At 54.7% G+C, this 12,709-nt stretch overlaps 1 protein-coding gene across 5 annotated transcripts in view; it reads right to left on the bottom strand.

The window, feature by feature from the left end:
* The window catches only part of ZBTB16 (zinc finger and BTB domain containing 16), a 186,450-nt gene extending 183,669 nt beyond the window's left edge, over positions 1-2,781 (bottom strand). For 2 of the 5 annotated variants that reach the window (XM_089312848.1, XM_089312849.1), the window contains exon 1: positions 2,454-2,762. The gene's annotated coding sequence lies outside the window, so the exon portion shown is untranslated. Of the gene's footprint in view, positions 1-385; positions 1,500-2,192; positions 2,394-2,453 lie in introns of those variants that run through there. The other 3 variants (XM_002708425.6, XM_017343233.4, XM_051819548.3) reach the window with 3 other exon arrangements.
* Between the last annotated feature and the right edge of the window lie 9,928 nt (positions 2,782-12,709).

The following is a 12,709-nucleotide window of genomic DNA, read 5'->3' as shown; positions in this document are numbered from 1 at the left end:
TAACCTCACCTCCGATACAATGCCTTTTTTAAACCCTGCCCCACTCTGGCAGCCCCAGGAACCAAGCAAAAGTGCAATGAGGGACTGGCAGGCTGCAGTTGTGGCCCACAGACACCTCCAGGCTATGGGCTGTCCTCCCCGAGCCCGCCCTCTCACCATTGGCTGTTACCTTCCCGGGCCTCTGTCCCCTGCTCCAGGCTGCCCCCGGCCCTGAGCTCCTTCTAGGCTCACAGCAACACTCATGTAACCTGCACACACTCACTTGGGTCACTTCCATCCACAGCGACCTTAAAGTGACAGCATATGGAGCCCCCAATCTGGACTCTGTGTCACTGTGTGCCCGCCAGCCAAGAGAGACAGCATTAACTCAAGAGCCCACACTCACCCTCCTGTCCACAAGTGCTCAGGGACAGGAACGGCAAAAATCTGAAGGCCAATGGGCCAGGCAGTTACAAAGAGTAATCATAAGAAAGGGCTTTCCAACAGCCAGCGGTGCCCAGGCTGGGCTGGGCGTGGCCTCCAAGTCTCCCAGAGGCTCCCAGGAGTTGGCAAGTCCTGTGACCAGGAGCAGCAACTGATGCTGGCCAGTCTCAGAGGTGCTGCAAGTGACACTGGCACCAGCATCCATGGTGTGAGGACAGGGCTGGGAGACAAAGGTCTCTCCCAGAGCCTGGTCGGGACTCCGCACCCCGTTCAAGGAGTACCAGGAAGCCTTGGCCGGCCAGGCCCCTCCCAACTTCTCCCTGGCTGCAGATATCGCAGTGCGTGACGGCGGCGAACACAGCCCGCGCGCCTCACTCCTCAAACACTGCTCCTCACCACGCCCAAAAGCAGCCCTACTGGCTCCTAAGGCACCTAGCTCAAGCAGAAAGAAAGGGTTAACGGGGTTGGCTGGTCAAGACACTTTAGCTGCCCAGCCCAGGGTGGGGACCGTGGCCACAGACAGTGGGACGGCCATCCACGCACGCCTCGCTGCCCTGTGCTTTCCTGCAGACCCGGGAGTTGCAGGAAAACAGGAGGAGGCAACCGAAGAGAATGGAAGTGCCCCTTTCCTCCAAACCAACCCTGTAGCTCCAGAGGGAGACCACGGTGCCCTGGGTCAGTCGTCCCCCCGCCTGACCCGCCGCTCGGCGCCCTCGATGCGGCCGGCGCAGGCTGCGGCTCCACTCCCGCGGCTCGGGGGAAAGCCAGCACTCAGCCGCCCGAGCTGCGGGCACCGAGCACGCGCGCACACGCCCCGAGCTCCCAGAGACCCCGCCGAGACTTGGAGACGAGTTCGGCAAACTTGGGGAAGCAACTTTTCCTGGGGAGTCAGCCGCCTGAAAGGAAAGAAGCCGAGCTAGGGAGAGGGAAAACGAAAGAGAGCAGGCGAAAGGCGACGAGTCCGGCGGGCTGGGAGACGGACCCGGCCCGCCGCGAAGGGGCAGCACAAAAGCCCTGCAGCGACTCGTGCGAGAAGGGGAGATAAGGGGGTCTCCGGGCTCCCCCGGCTCCGACCCAGGGCCGTGACCCCCGGGGAGCAATGAGCAAGGTTCCCGGTTTCGGGCCAGCGGCAGCAGCCGCCGGGCGTGCCGGGCCCGGGGACGTGGCGAGCGACCCGGGGAGGCGGCGAGCTAGCCGGTGCGGAGCGCGTCTGTGCGTTTCAGTGGGTCGCAGGCCGGCAGGATCTGCGCGTTTAGGGCGCGTGCGGGAGTGCGCCAGGGGCTGCGAGAGCCGGCCGCTGGCGCGCCGTGGTGGCAAAGGCATCCCGCATGCATCAGGTGCAGAGCCGGGGCGCCCACCGAGCGCGGCCGGGAGCGCACGGCGAGCTCCGGCGCCACGGCCAGTCCTGCCGAGAGCCGAGGAGGGCCCGGAGCACTGGCGCCCCTCGGAGCTTCTCTCCCTCTCCACCCTACCCCCCCAAAAAATGGGGGATCAAGTCCAATCAAGAAAGAAGGGCCCACTAGGATTTTTCAAAGAGAAAACAAAACCCAAACGTGTCCCAATCCTGCTCGCCTCGGCCCCAGATCCACTCGCCAGCCCCTCTCAGTCTAGCTTCCCAGCCGGCCGGCAAATAAACAAATAAATAAGCCACAAGCCTCGCTCACGCCCGCGCAGCCGTCCGCATACATATGAGCCCCCACCGGCCCCTGGCTGTATAAAGCCTCGCGATCCCCGACCCTATGCTCGCGCCCCAGCTCCCCGCCTCTCACCCGGACCGTGCCCTGCGGAGGAAAGGCTGGGGAGGCAGCTGCGCCCAAGCTGACAGCCGGGGCTCCCCTCTTGGAGCTGACCCCAACCGGTGGCGGCGGCGGCTGCAGCGCAGGAAAGGAACACGCGGGATGAAATAAGGTCCAAGCGCAGCGGCCGAGTGGCCGGAGCGGACGCGCCACCCCCCCGACCTCTCCGGCCCCGGGGCGCCCGGGCGCGCGGCGCTGGCTGGGCGGTGCGCCCCTCCCCGGGCCCCCACTCACCGCTGCCGAGCCGGGCGCCTTGGGGTGGGCGTGCGGGCCTGCCGGGGGGTGTGTGCCTGCGTCGGGGAGGGGTGTTGCTGGAGGAACTGTTGCTCTCGGGTTCACGGCGGCAGCGGCGGCATCGCCCGGCAGTTCGCAGTACCCGCTCTCATCGCCCTCAACTCCTGTGTGCTGTGAGGTTAGCAAATCACCACCGGCTGCGGCGCCTCCGCCGCGTCTCACGTCAACGCCGAGCCCCCTCCCCTGCGAGGCCCCGGCGCCTCTCCATCTTTAGTGCTGGCGGCCGAGCCCGGCTCCCTGCCCACAGCTGCCCCCTCCTCCCCCTCCCGCGCTGTCCCCGGGCTCAGCCCGCCCACCCCCCGCGCCGGCCCAGCCCGTGCGCGCTCCCCGCCCCACCCGCTCTGCCTGCGCGGCGCTCGGCGCCCCGGGCTTCGCCTGACACCTAGCTGCTGCTGGGGCGCCGCGGCCGCCGCGCTCCGGCCCAGCCGGGAGCACGCCAGGGCCGGTGATGGGGAGGCCGGGCGGGGGCTCGCAACGCTCCGTGCGGGCCCTGGGGGGCCAGGGGCAGCTCCCACCTCACTCGCAGCTTTTTCATTGCCACTGGGCGCGGATTTGTTTCTCCCACTCCGGCGCTCCAAGCGCGGGGTTTTGTGCTGGGCTCCAGCGTTTGCCCCCTAGCCTTTCACTTTTTCTCCCGCTTTGCGCCCGCCTCTCAGGACCCCTGTTTGCCAAAGTGCCCAGCCCACGCCCAAGCGCCTTCAGCCCCTCGGACCCCGCGCGCCGCCGGGCATGAGCATCTGGGGGCAAGAAGTCTCGGGGCGCAGAGCCAGCGGGTTCTACTGAACTAGGTGCCAGGGGTTCCCGAGGATGTGCTGTCCATGGGGGCGCCCCGTTTTGGCAGCCGCGGTCACTGGAGGCTGAGGTCGAGACCGGAGAGAAACTTTTTCTTCTTCGGCTCAGTCCCTCTACCCCCTAGACGGACTGCTCAGCGCAGTCTTCGGGGCCGGTGGCAGCTTGGAAACGCTCGAGACCGCCCTGCAGGGCGTCCTCCTCCCGGGCTCCCTAGCCCCCCCCCATTACCCCTCCGCACGCACTCCGGAGGGCAGAGTTCGCACCGCTAACCCCCGGGAGCAGCCACCGTAGGAAACCGGCCTTCCCCGAGCTGCGGAAAGCTCCCTTCCCCCTCTTTTTTATGGAGCCAGCCGGAGGCGCGGGGCAAAAGGTGGGAAGCGCTCTTCCCAGCGCCGTGCAGGCCTCCGGCTGGAGTCCAGACGCTAGGAGGATGGGGGCGGCAAGAGCGCCATCCAGGGGTCTCAGTGCAGTCAGTCCGCGACGTCAGGCGGCTTTAGCAGCGCCAGGCGTCAGTCACTGAATCTGAGTGTTCCCTCCTTGCCTGGCGGGTGGGCCAAAGGTTTTCCGCAGAACTAGCGTGGAATCCCTGGCACTGGGCCGGCCCTAGAACTGTGATGTGATGGAAGGTAGCAGAAGCCGGCCAGAGACAAAAAGGGGAAGACCTGGGGGCAGAGTTTGCATATTGGAACTGATCCGAACTCACAGAGCTGCCAATGGACAGGGCATTCATTCCACTCCTGCAAGCCTGGCTCCGGTCTCCTACTTGTAGGGAAAATGCCCCCACCAGCAGGAGTCTGAGACTGGAAGTACAGGAAAGGGACAGCCAGGTACGCCACACCGGCAAACTCACAGGGAGGGGAGAGTCAGCCCCAGGTGACTCATTTCACCATGATACAGTGAAAGGCAGCCCCTATTTAGAACCTAACTCTTTTCCTAGCTAAAATCTAGGGTCCAGAAAGAACTGAGGTGCAAGCAGATCAAGAATGGAGCGAACGGAAGGAGAGGAAGAAAGACTCACCTGGCACCAGCCAGAGAAGCTGACGAATCATTCACTTGTTGAGCTTCTGCCTAGATGGTGCTGGCTGGAGGTTGCTGCCCAGCTGTCCGCAGCCACCCACTCTCTCCTCCCCAGGGCAGTACAGAAGCACACCATTAACCCCTGAACCTAATCTCCTATTAATCCTCAAATCAGAGAATCTCTGGAAACGATAGAAGAGAAAGAACATTCCCTCCCTGGCCCCTGCCTCTCCCACCCCTCCACCCCGTGCCATAGTCACTCTACGTGAAATTCTCCCTTGCTTCATAAACTCTGCCCATTAAAAAGCCCAGCCCTTGTTAGGAAGTGTTAAAGAGAGATTAATGCCTGAATTTAAGAGGTGGAGAAGGTAACAAAAAAAAGGAAGAAGGCAGGCAAGGCAGTGGGCTGCGTGCCAGCGTTGGGCTCCAAGCATTTCCACTTAGCGCTGAAGGCTGGCTGCGAGGCAGTTTGATAAGGTTTATTGGGCCCAGATAAAGCAGCAGCAGCTCCCCCACCAGAACTGGCACCATTTATAGCCAGAGCGATGTCCTTGGGTCCTGGGAAAGCTGATGAGAATCCCCAGTTCAGAGATTTCATGTGGCAGTACCTAAAAACAAACAGGATGGAAAATTGCAGGAGAAGACTTCTCTCTCTCTTTCCCCACACCCACTACCCCCTTGTCTCTCTGTCGTGTATTTCATATATTGGCAGTGATTTTGCAGTTGCTTCTTGAAGGTGAGGGATGCTGGGACAACAGCACTCCTGTGTAGCAGACCTCAGTGCTAGGGGAAGGCCTGCTGGAGTCAGGAATGGATGAACTGGCCCTTGGGTGAAACCCCCTTGCTAAATCTTACTGCCTCCTCCCCCTTTGTCCTTATACCGCTCAACAACGGCGGCCTACCAGAATTCATGGAATGGGAGCCCGTGTGAGGCTTAAAAGACCACTGGGGAAGAAGACAGTAGGAATGATTCATTCTCGCACCGACATGAATCAACACACCACCTGTGTTGTTGTATTTAATTACTGAACCCTCTTGATTGAGGTACTATTGATACGAGTGAGGAAAGATTATGACCTGGGTTCTTTGTCTCACAAGGAAGAATTTCCAAGCAGATAAGGCGAAGAGAAAAGCGAAATGTATTTAAAAGCAAGTTTAATTTAAGTCAGAGACCTGGCAACACACCTCTCCAAGAGAGGCAAAATCCAAAGGGGCTGGTGGTGCTGGGGTTTCTAAGCACGATTTGGGGGAAGAATAAAAAACTTGACATTCAGTTACAAGGCCAGGACAACCCCTCGGAAGGCCTGACTAGTAAGCTTTTCAAGCTGTCTGCCTTTCTCATAATAAAAGAGCCATCAGAAGGGTGGGATACCTAATTTGTTTTACAGTAAACTGGGAGCTCCGAATCCCCACTCCCTTGCTATTCTCATGGTAAAAGTGGAAATTCCTAAGAAATGGGCCAGGCACTTTGTACCTGCTAAAGAAAACTTTTTTTTTGGGGGGGGGAGCATTTTGCACCCTTAATTTCCACCAGGACCACCCTGGCTGCCTATTAACCCGGCTGACTCCTCCCACTGCTTCCGCGTTCTGCAGACTAGGAGCTGAGGCACAGAGAGGTTAAGTTCCTTACCCAGTTCTATAGATCTCTTCAGCATCAGAGCTGAGCCTTTAGATCAGACCATGGCGACCGCCACGTGTATAATACACATACCGCCTCTAGTGCGCTACAGCAAGGAGACAAGGACTCTTCAGTTTCCTGCTCCTCTTGCCCCACCGACACAGGGTCTAGACAGCAGCCACCCACCGAAAGGTTCTCAGCTTAGCCACCGAGTAGTAAATAGACTTGAATGTCTGCACTTTCTCTCCTTCCCCATAATCTCAGGCAAGAATGAAGAAGAAGTTTCTTATTATGATAAAATGTCAACTAAACAGATACCCGGGGAGAAGGTGACGGTGGTGTTTTGAGTCTTCAGGAGGGGAATGGAATGTTGGAATTGTTTTGTTTCATTTGAAAAATATGTTTTAAAATTGAAAAGTCAGCTCTCCTATCATGGTAAGTGAATCGAGGATGCAAACCTTTTGGGGAGAAGCAGCTGTTTTACATATCCCCAGAGCCTTGAGATGGGTGGAGAATGAAGCCCGTTTGGGGAAGGTTGGGGCAGCTCCTGAATAGAACGGAGCAGTCTCCTTTGCGCTGGGGGACTCTGGCCGTCATTGGCACTTAGGTAAGGCTATCCACTGGCTCTCAGAGCTTCACCCCTCTGGGCAACCTCAGGGCAAGACAAGAGCAAACTTGTTAGGCTGGCGCCGTGGCTCAATAGGCTAATCCTCCGCCTAGCGGCACCGGCACACCGGGTTCTAGTTACAGTCGGGCCACCGGATTCTGTCCCGGTTGCCCCTCTTCCAGGCCAGCTCTCTGCTGTGGCCAGGGAGTGCAGTGGAGGATGGCCCAAGTGCTTGGGCCCTGCACCCGCATGGGAGACCAGGAGAAGCACTTGGCTCCTGGCTTCGGATCAGCGTGATGCGCTGGCCGCAGCACGCCGGCCGCGGCAGCCATTGGAAGGTGAACCAACGGCAAAGGAAGACCTTTCTCTCTCTCTCTCTCTCTCTCTCTCACTGTCCATTCTGCCTGTCAAAAAAAAAAAAAAAAAAAGGAGCAAACCTGTTGTGTCCTTTGCTGGTGGCAAAGGATCCTGTCATGTTGCAGGTGATCATGCTGGACATCTACTGTAGGCAATGCCAAAAATCAGGCAGAGCTGGGATGGGCATTTGGCCTAGTGGGTAAGACTCTGCTTGGGACCCCTACGCCTCATGTCAGAGTGCTTGGATTCTGGTTGCAACACCAGTCCCCATTACTGCTTCCTGGGAAGCAGCAGGTGATAGATAGCTCAGTAGCTGAGTCCCTGCCACCCACGTGCAAGACATTAGGTTCCCAGCTCCTGGCTTCAGTCTGGCTCAGCCCTGATTATGACAGCCATGTAATGGGAGGGAACCAGCACATCAGTGATCTCTCTCTCTCTCTCTCTCTCTCTCTCTCTCTTCACTCTGCCTTTCAAATAAACAAAATTTTAAAAATAAACATGTTTTCTTAAAAAGCTTAGTTCTTTCATGTCACTTCCTAATAGCAGAGGAGGAGATAGATACCTGAGGCCCAGAAAACCAGACAAAAAGAAGGCTCTTGCCATCATCCCTCGTACCCCCAGGAAGTCCTGGGTAGTGGCATCCACAATCTTGGGGTTTTCTCTTGCAGGTGCCATCTGCAAAGCAGAGAGTGGCTTTTCAGAGGGGAAGGACAGGGTGATTTGTTTTAAGCCTCTGAGGCCTTGGGTCACTGGGACCCCAAGATTTCATGACTGGGGAAGAGAAAGCCTTTTTTCCCTTCCTCTCTAGCATATTGCAAATGGTGTTGGGACCTAATGTTGTCAAGTCAAATAGCAAATCAGAGTTGTTATTAGCGCAGAGATGCCCCGAGGGGCAGGCCCTGTGGATGAGATCTGCCATGGGTGTTATGGGGAAGTGTGTTTATAATTATAATGGGATTTAATGTACGCTGGGACCAGATGACGGCCGCCATTTAAAAAAGAGATGCTTAATAAGAGAGGTCCCTTAATGGCAGACAGCAGGGCTCAGGTTATTACGGAAGGAGCACAGTGTCTCACTGAGTGTCACAAACCATGTGCCAGGCCTGATGGGGTTGATGCTGCAGCCATCGCTATTGGCTATGGCACATGGGACGTAGCATTTGAACGTTGGTGCCTTCGAAAGGGCCACAGGCACTTGAGAGAAAGGCGTTTCTCCCTTTCCCACAGGCACACACTGAATCATTTGTGATGTCTCCGGAAATCTGTTTTGCCCCAAGAAAGACAGCCTCGATTTCAAAATTGAACTTTTGTAGCTATCGAGGGGTGCATTTTCTGTATAGTGTGGGTGGAATCAAGTGGCGTGACTCCCACTGGGGGAGTCTGGCACGGCACAGGCACCCCCAGGCACAGGGCTGAGAATGAACCCCCAGCTCCTCACCAGGAAATAGGAGTTTTTTTTACAAAGGCTGCTGTTTCTTTGTTGGGGGCCAGAGAAGGGGAAATATGTAACATTTCCTTATCCTGTTGACTTTACATGGCCAACTGGTTAACTTGGGTTCTTTTTAGGGATTCCAGCCCAAGGCAGCCCAGTGGAACATGAGTGTGAGAGCTTTGGACAAAATCTCAAGGTCAGGTTCCTTGGAGGTCCCAAGGGACACCACAGTCCAAAAATACAGCTTCATGCCCTCTGCCAGGTTGTAGCTTCCTGTGGATTTCTGTTTTGGTGTGAAAGAAGTACATGAAACCATTTGTTCGTTGAACATAGGCCTCCCCTGTGGGACTGTGCTGTCTGTTCCCAAGGCACACATCCCTAAAGCTGAATACATCTCTCTCTCTCTCTCTCTCTCTCTCTCTCTCTCTCTGTCTTTATATGTAAACTCTGACTTTCAAAACAAATACATAACTCTTTTTGAAAGGGGGTGGGGAACCATTCCGGTGTAGCAGGTAAAGCTGCCACCTGCTTTGCCAGCCTCCCATACGGGCAACAGTTCATGTCCCAGCTGCTCCACTTCAAATCCAGCCCTCTGCTATGGCCTGGGAGAAGCAGCAGAAGATGGCCCAAGTGCTTGGGCTCCTAACTTCCATGCGGGAGACCCGGATGAAGCCCCGGCTTCTTGCTTTGGCCTGGCGCAACACTGGCTGTTGCAAACATCTGGGGCATGAACCAGTGGATCGAAGATCTCCCTCTCTGTCTCTCCCTCTCTCTCTGTAACTATTTCAAAATAAATCTTAAAAAAAAAAGAAAAGAATATATTGTGTGTTGTTCTCCTACAAGACACATCCAGAGAAGTGCCTTGTGGGGTAACTTTGGCATCATGTGAACATCACACAGGAGACTTCCACAAATGGAGGCGGCTGCCCTGTCACTCACCAGGTGATGTAGTTCAAGGGGACTGTCATCATATGTGCACCTGTCATTGACTGGATTCTGTGGCAAGTTCATCTCTCCTGAACTAAGTGAAATCTCAGCTTCCAGTCACATACTCTACGAAGCTGATTGGCCAGAGGAGCAACTCTTAAATAGAAGTGCTGTGGCAGGGGCACAAAAGCAAAAGGTGCCGGTGCCGCGGCTCAATAGGCTAATCCTCTGCCTGCGGCGCCAGCACACCGGGTTCTAGTCCCGGTCGGCGGTGCGCTGGATTCTGTCCCGGTTGCCCCTCTTCCTGTCCAGCTCTCTGCTGTGGCCCGGGAGTGCAGTGGAGGATGGCCCAAGTCCTTGGGCCCTGCACCCCATGGGAGACCAGGAGAAGCACCTGGCTCTGGGCTTCGGATCAGTGTGGTGCACCGGCCGCAGTGCACTGGCCGCAGCAGCCATTGGGGGGTGAACCAATGGAAAAAGGAAGACCTTTCTCTCTGTCTCTCTCTCACTGTCCACTCTGCCTGTCAAAAAAAAAAAAAAAAAAGGTGCAGTGATCTTACTCATTGGAGCCAATTGTGTTATGGTTATTATAGGAAAATGGAGGCCCATATCCTGTGGCATGGGCTTCAGACATTGGCTGAACAAATGAAAGACGGCCTTGGGCCTCTCCCTTGAGCAAAGCACATTGTTTCCCTCTAGGGCCCAGTGGGTGGGAGACAGGGGACCTGGAGCTGGATGCTTGGACTCTGCCTCCCCTGCCAGACCAGGTCCATCTGTGTCCATGGGAGGTCCTTGCCAGATCTCTGATGTAAGCTTCTCCACCCCGCCCTGTGGTCAGAATTAATCCCCCCTCTTCCCTAAGTCCCTCAGTGAGAACATGTATCCATGTTTACCGCTGCTCTCTGTCCAGATTACGAGCGTTCTGACCAATCCTTCCTCTGTGAGTTTCTGGAAGGCAAGGCCCCCGTCCCAGGGCCTAGCACACTGTCAAGCTGAGCAAATGTTGTGGAGGCACCAATGTGTGCAAGCATGAATGAATGAGTGCGTGAACAATGAATGAACATAGACATCAAGTGTTTTAGGAATTCAAGGGAATCATACCACTCTGTACTAGAGTATTTAGTGCAGAATTCTTCATAGCTATGGGATATTTACCAACCCTTGAGAGATCAACAGGGTATAAGTAAGGGTTAAATTTACAATAGGGCATACGTAAGGGTTGGAGCTGTTGAATTTGGTTTGTATACAGCTCTATGAAAGTAATGCTGGGTTCTGTGGCCAGAGGCCTAGAGCCAAGCTTTTCTCAATATCCTGGGAACGTGAATAAATATTTTATTAACTAGCATCAAACTGAAATGAATAGATTTGAATCGCATTGCTCATTACTCTTACAATGACCTTGGAAGCCCAACCCCAAGTCAGTACAGGGCAGAGAAGAGAACGTCTGACCCCATGGGAGGGCACCAGTGGGTGTAAGGCTGCTAACTGCACCCAGCACTTGCACAGGAAATGGGCTTTAGGCCCAAGCGGTAAGGATTCGGCTCTGCTGTTACCACGTGTGGCAGAGGCTGGCTGGCTGCTCCCCAGCCTTCTTCCTGAGTGCACCCTGGGCTGCATTTACTGGCCTACCATGCGTGTAGGTTCGGGCATGTGGCTGAGTTCTGGCTGGTTGTCATGAACAGAAGTCTCTTGCGTTACCCTCAGGACTGCCCATAAAACTCCCTTTGGAACCTTCCATGCACTTGCCCTTTCGTGGGAGAGCCTGGATCCCTGAGCCACAACTTGGAGGAGAGCTGTCTGCTGACTAAGAACACTCGTTTTAGATTTTAGATAACTAAACATAAATGTAGGATGTCTTGAGTAGGGTTTCCAAATAAAATAAGGTCACATGATCAATTTGAATTGCAGATCAACAATCATCAGTTTTTAGTATAAGTATATCCCACATATTGTATGGGACATAATTATACTTAAAATGTTGTTTATCTGAAACTCAAATTTAAATTGGTGTCTTCTTCTTTAACCAGATCTAACAAGTTGAAGTCTTTAGTTAGTATAGATTTTAGAGATTGTTTATTATGGTTGGTCACATTATCCTGATGAACACACCTTGTTTCATTTGTCAGGGCAGCAAGGGCATAGCACCTACACTGGGACTTGGTCTGGGACAAGGAGATGTCCCAGGTCCTCGCAACAATCAGATCACAGTGTGGAGCACCTGCATGGATGGGAGGACCAGGAGGAGAACAAGGAATGATCCTGATGGGTCCTAGTTTGCCCTTCTTCCTATGATCCCATCTTTCTTTAGCGGTTCTGCACCTAGATTACAAGTTCTCTGGGGGCAAGGATGATTGTACAAAAGTGCTTCAAAGATTTTTGTTAATACCTTGAAAGATAAGTTTGGTGCAAAAAGTGTTTGAGGGCCAGCGCCACGGCTCACTAGGCTAATCCTCCGCCTTGCGGCACCGGCACACCGGGTTTTGGTCCCAGTCGGGGCGCCGGATTCTGTCCCAGTTGCCCCTCTTCCAGGCCAGCTCTCTGCTGTGGCCCGGCAGTGCAGTGGAAGATGGCCCAAGTACTTGGGCCCTGCACCCCATGGGAGACCAGGATAAGTACCTGGCTCCTGCCATTGGATCAGTGCAGTGCGTCGGCCGCAGCGCGCCTGCCACGGCAGCCATTGGAGGGTGAACCAACGGCAAAGGAAGACCTTTCTCTCTGTCTCTCTCTCTCACTGTCCACTCTGCCTGTCCAAAAAAAAAAAAAAAGTGTTTGAGCACCTGCCAGTGCTGTATGTAGTAGGTTAATCTTCCCATATGGCTATAGTCTCAGCTACTCCTCTTCCGATCCAGCTCTCTGCTGTGGCCTAGGAAGGCAGTAGAAGATGACCCAAGTCCTTGGGCCCCTGTACCCACATGGGTGTCCCAGAGGAAACTCCTGGCTCCTGGCTTTCAATCAGCTCAGCTCTGGCCATTGTGTCCATTTGAGGTGTGAACCAGTGGATGGAAGACCTTTCTCTCTGTCTCTCCCTCTCTCTGTCTGTTAACTCTACATCTCAAATAAATAAATAAATAAAATCCCTTTTTTAAAAAAGTGTTTGAAATCCTGACACAGTTTTTTATAAATAATATGCATTTTCATTGAACTTTTTGAAGACCCTGCATATCTCCAGTGTTTCACACAGGGTAAAAGTTTTCTTCTTGTGTGTGGTGGGAGAGCAGTGGGATTGGAGTGGAGATGGACCTGTTAAGACCTTGATCAAGCCTACGATCTTCTCCTCGACCACCTCCTCCTTTGTACATAAAACACCCAGGGCAGCATAGAGGCTGAGAACTTGGGCTCTGATTTAGTCTGTATTCAATACTACTTCCATCTGGGTGGTCTCAGGAACATTACTAAACTCTCAGAGTTGCAATGTCCTCGCCTGTTATCTGAGGATGATAATGGTG

This window comes from Oryctolagus cuniculus, chromosome 1 (genome assembly GCF_051225735.1).
Source record: "Oryctolagus cuniculus isolate XC-2025 breed Fujian yellow rabbit chromosome 1, ASM5122573v1, whole genome shotgun sequence".
Classification (NCBI taxonomy): Eukaryota; Metazoa; Chordata; class Mammalia; order Lagomorpha; family Leporidae; genus Oryctolagus; species Oryctolagus cuniculus.
Note: the sequence above shows the minus strand (reverse complement) of the source record. Positions and strands in the feature narration are given on the sequence as shown.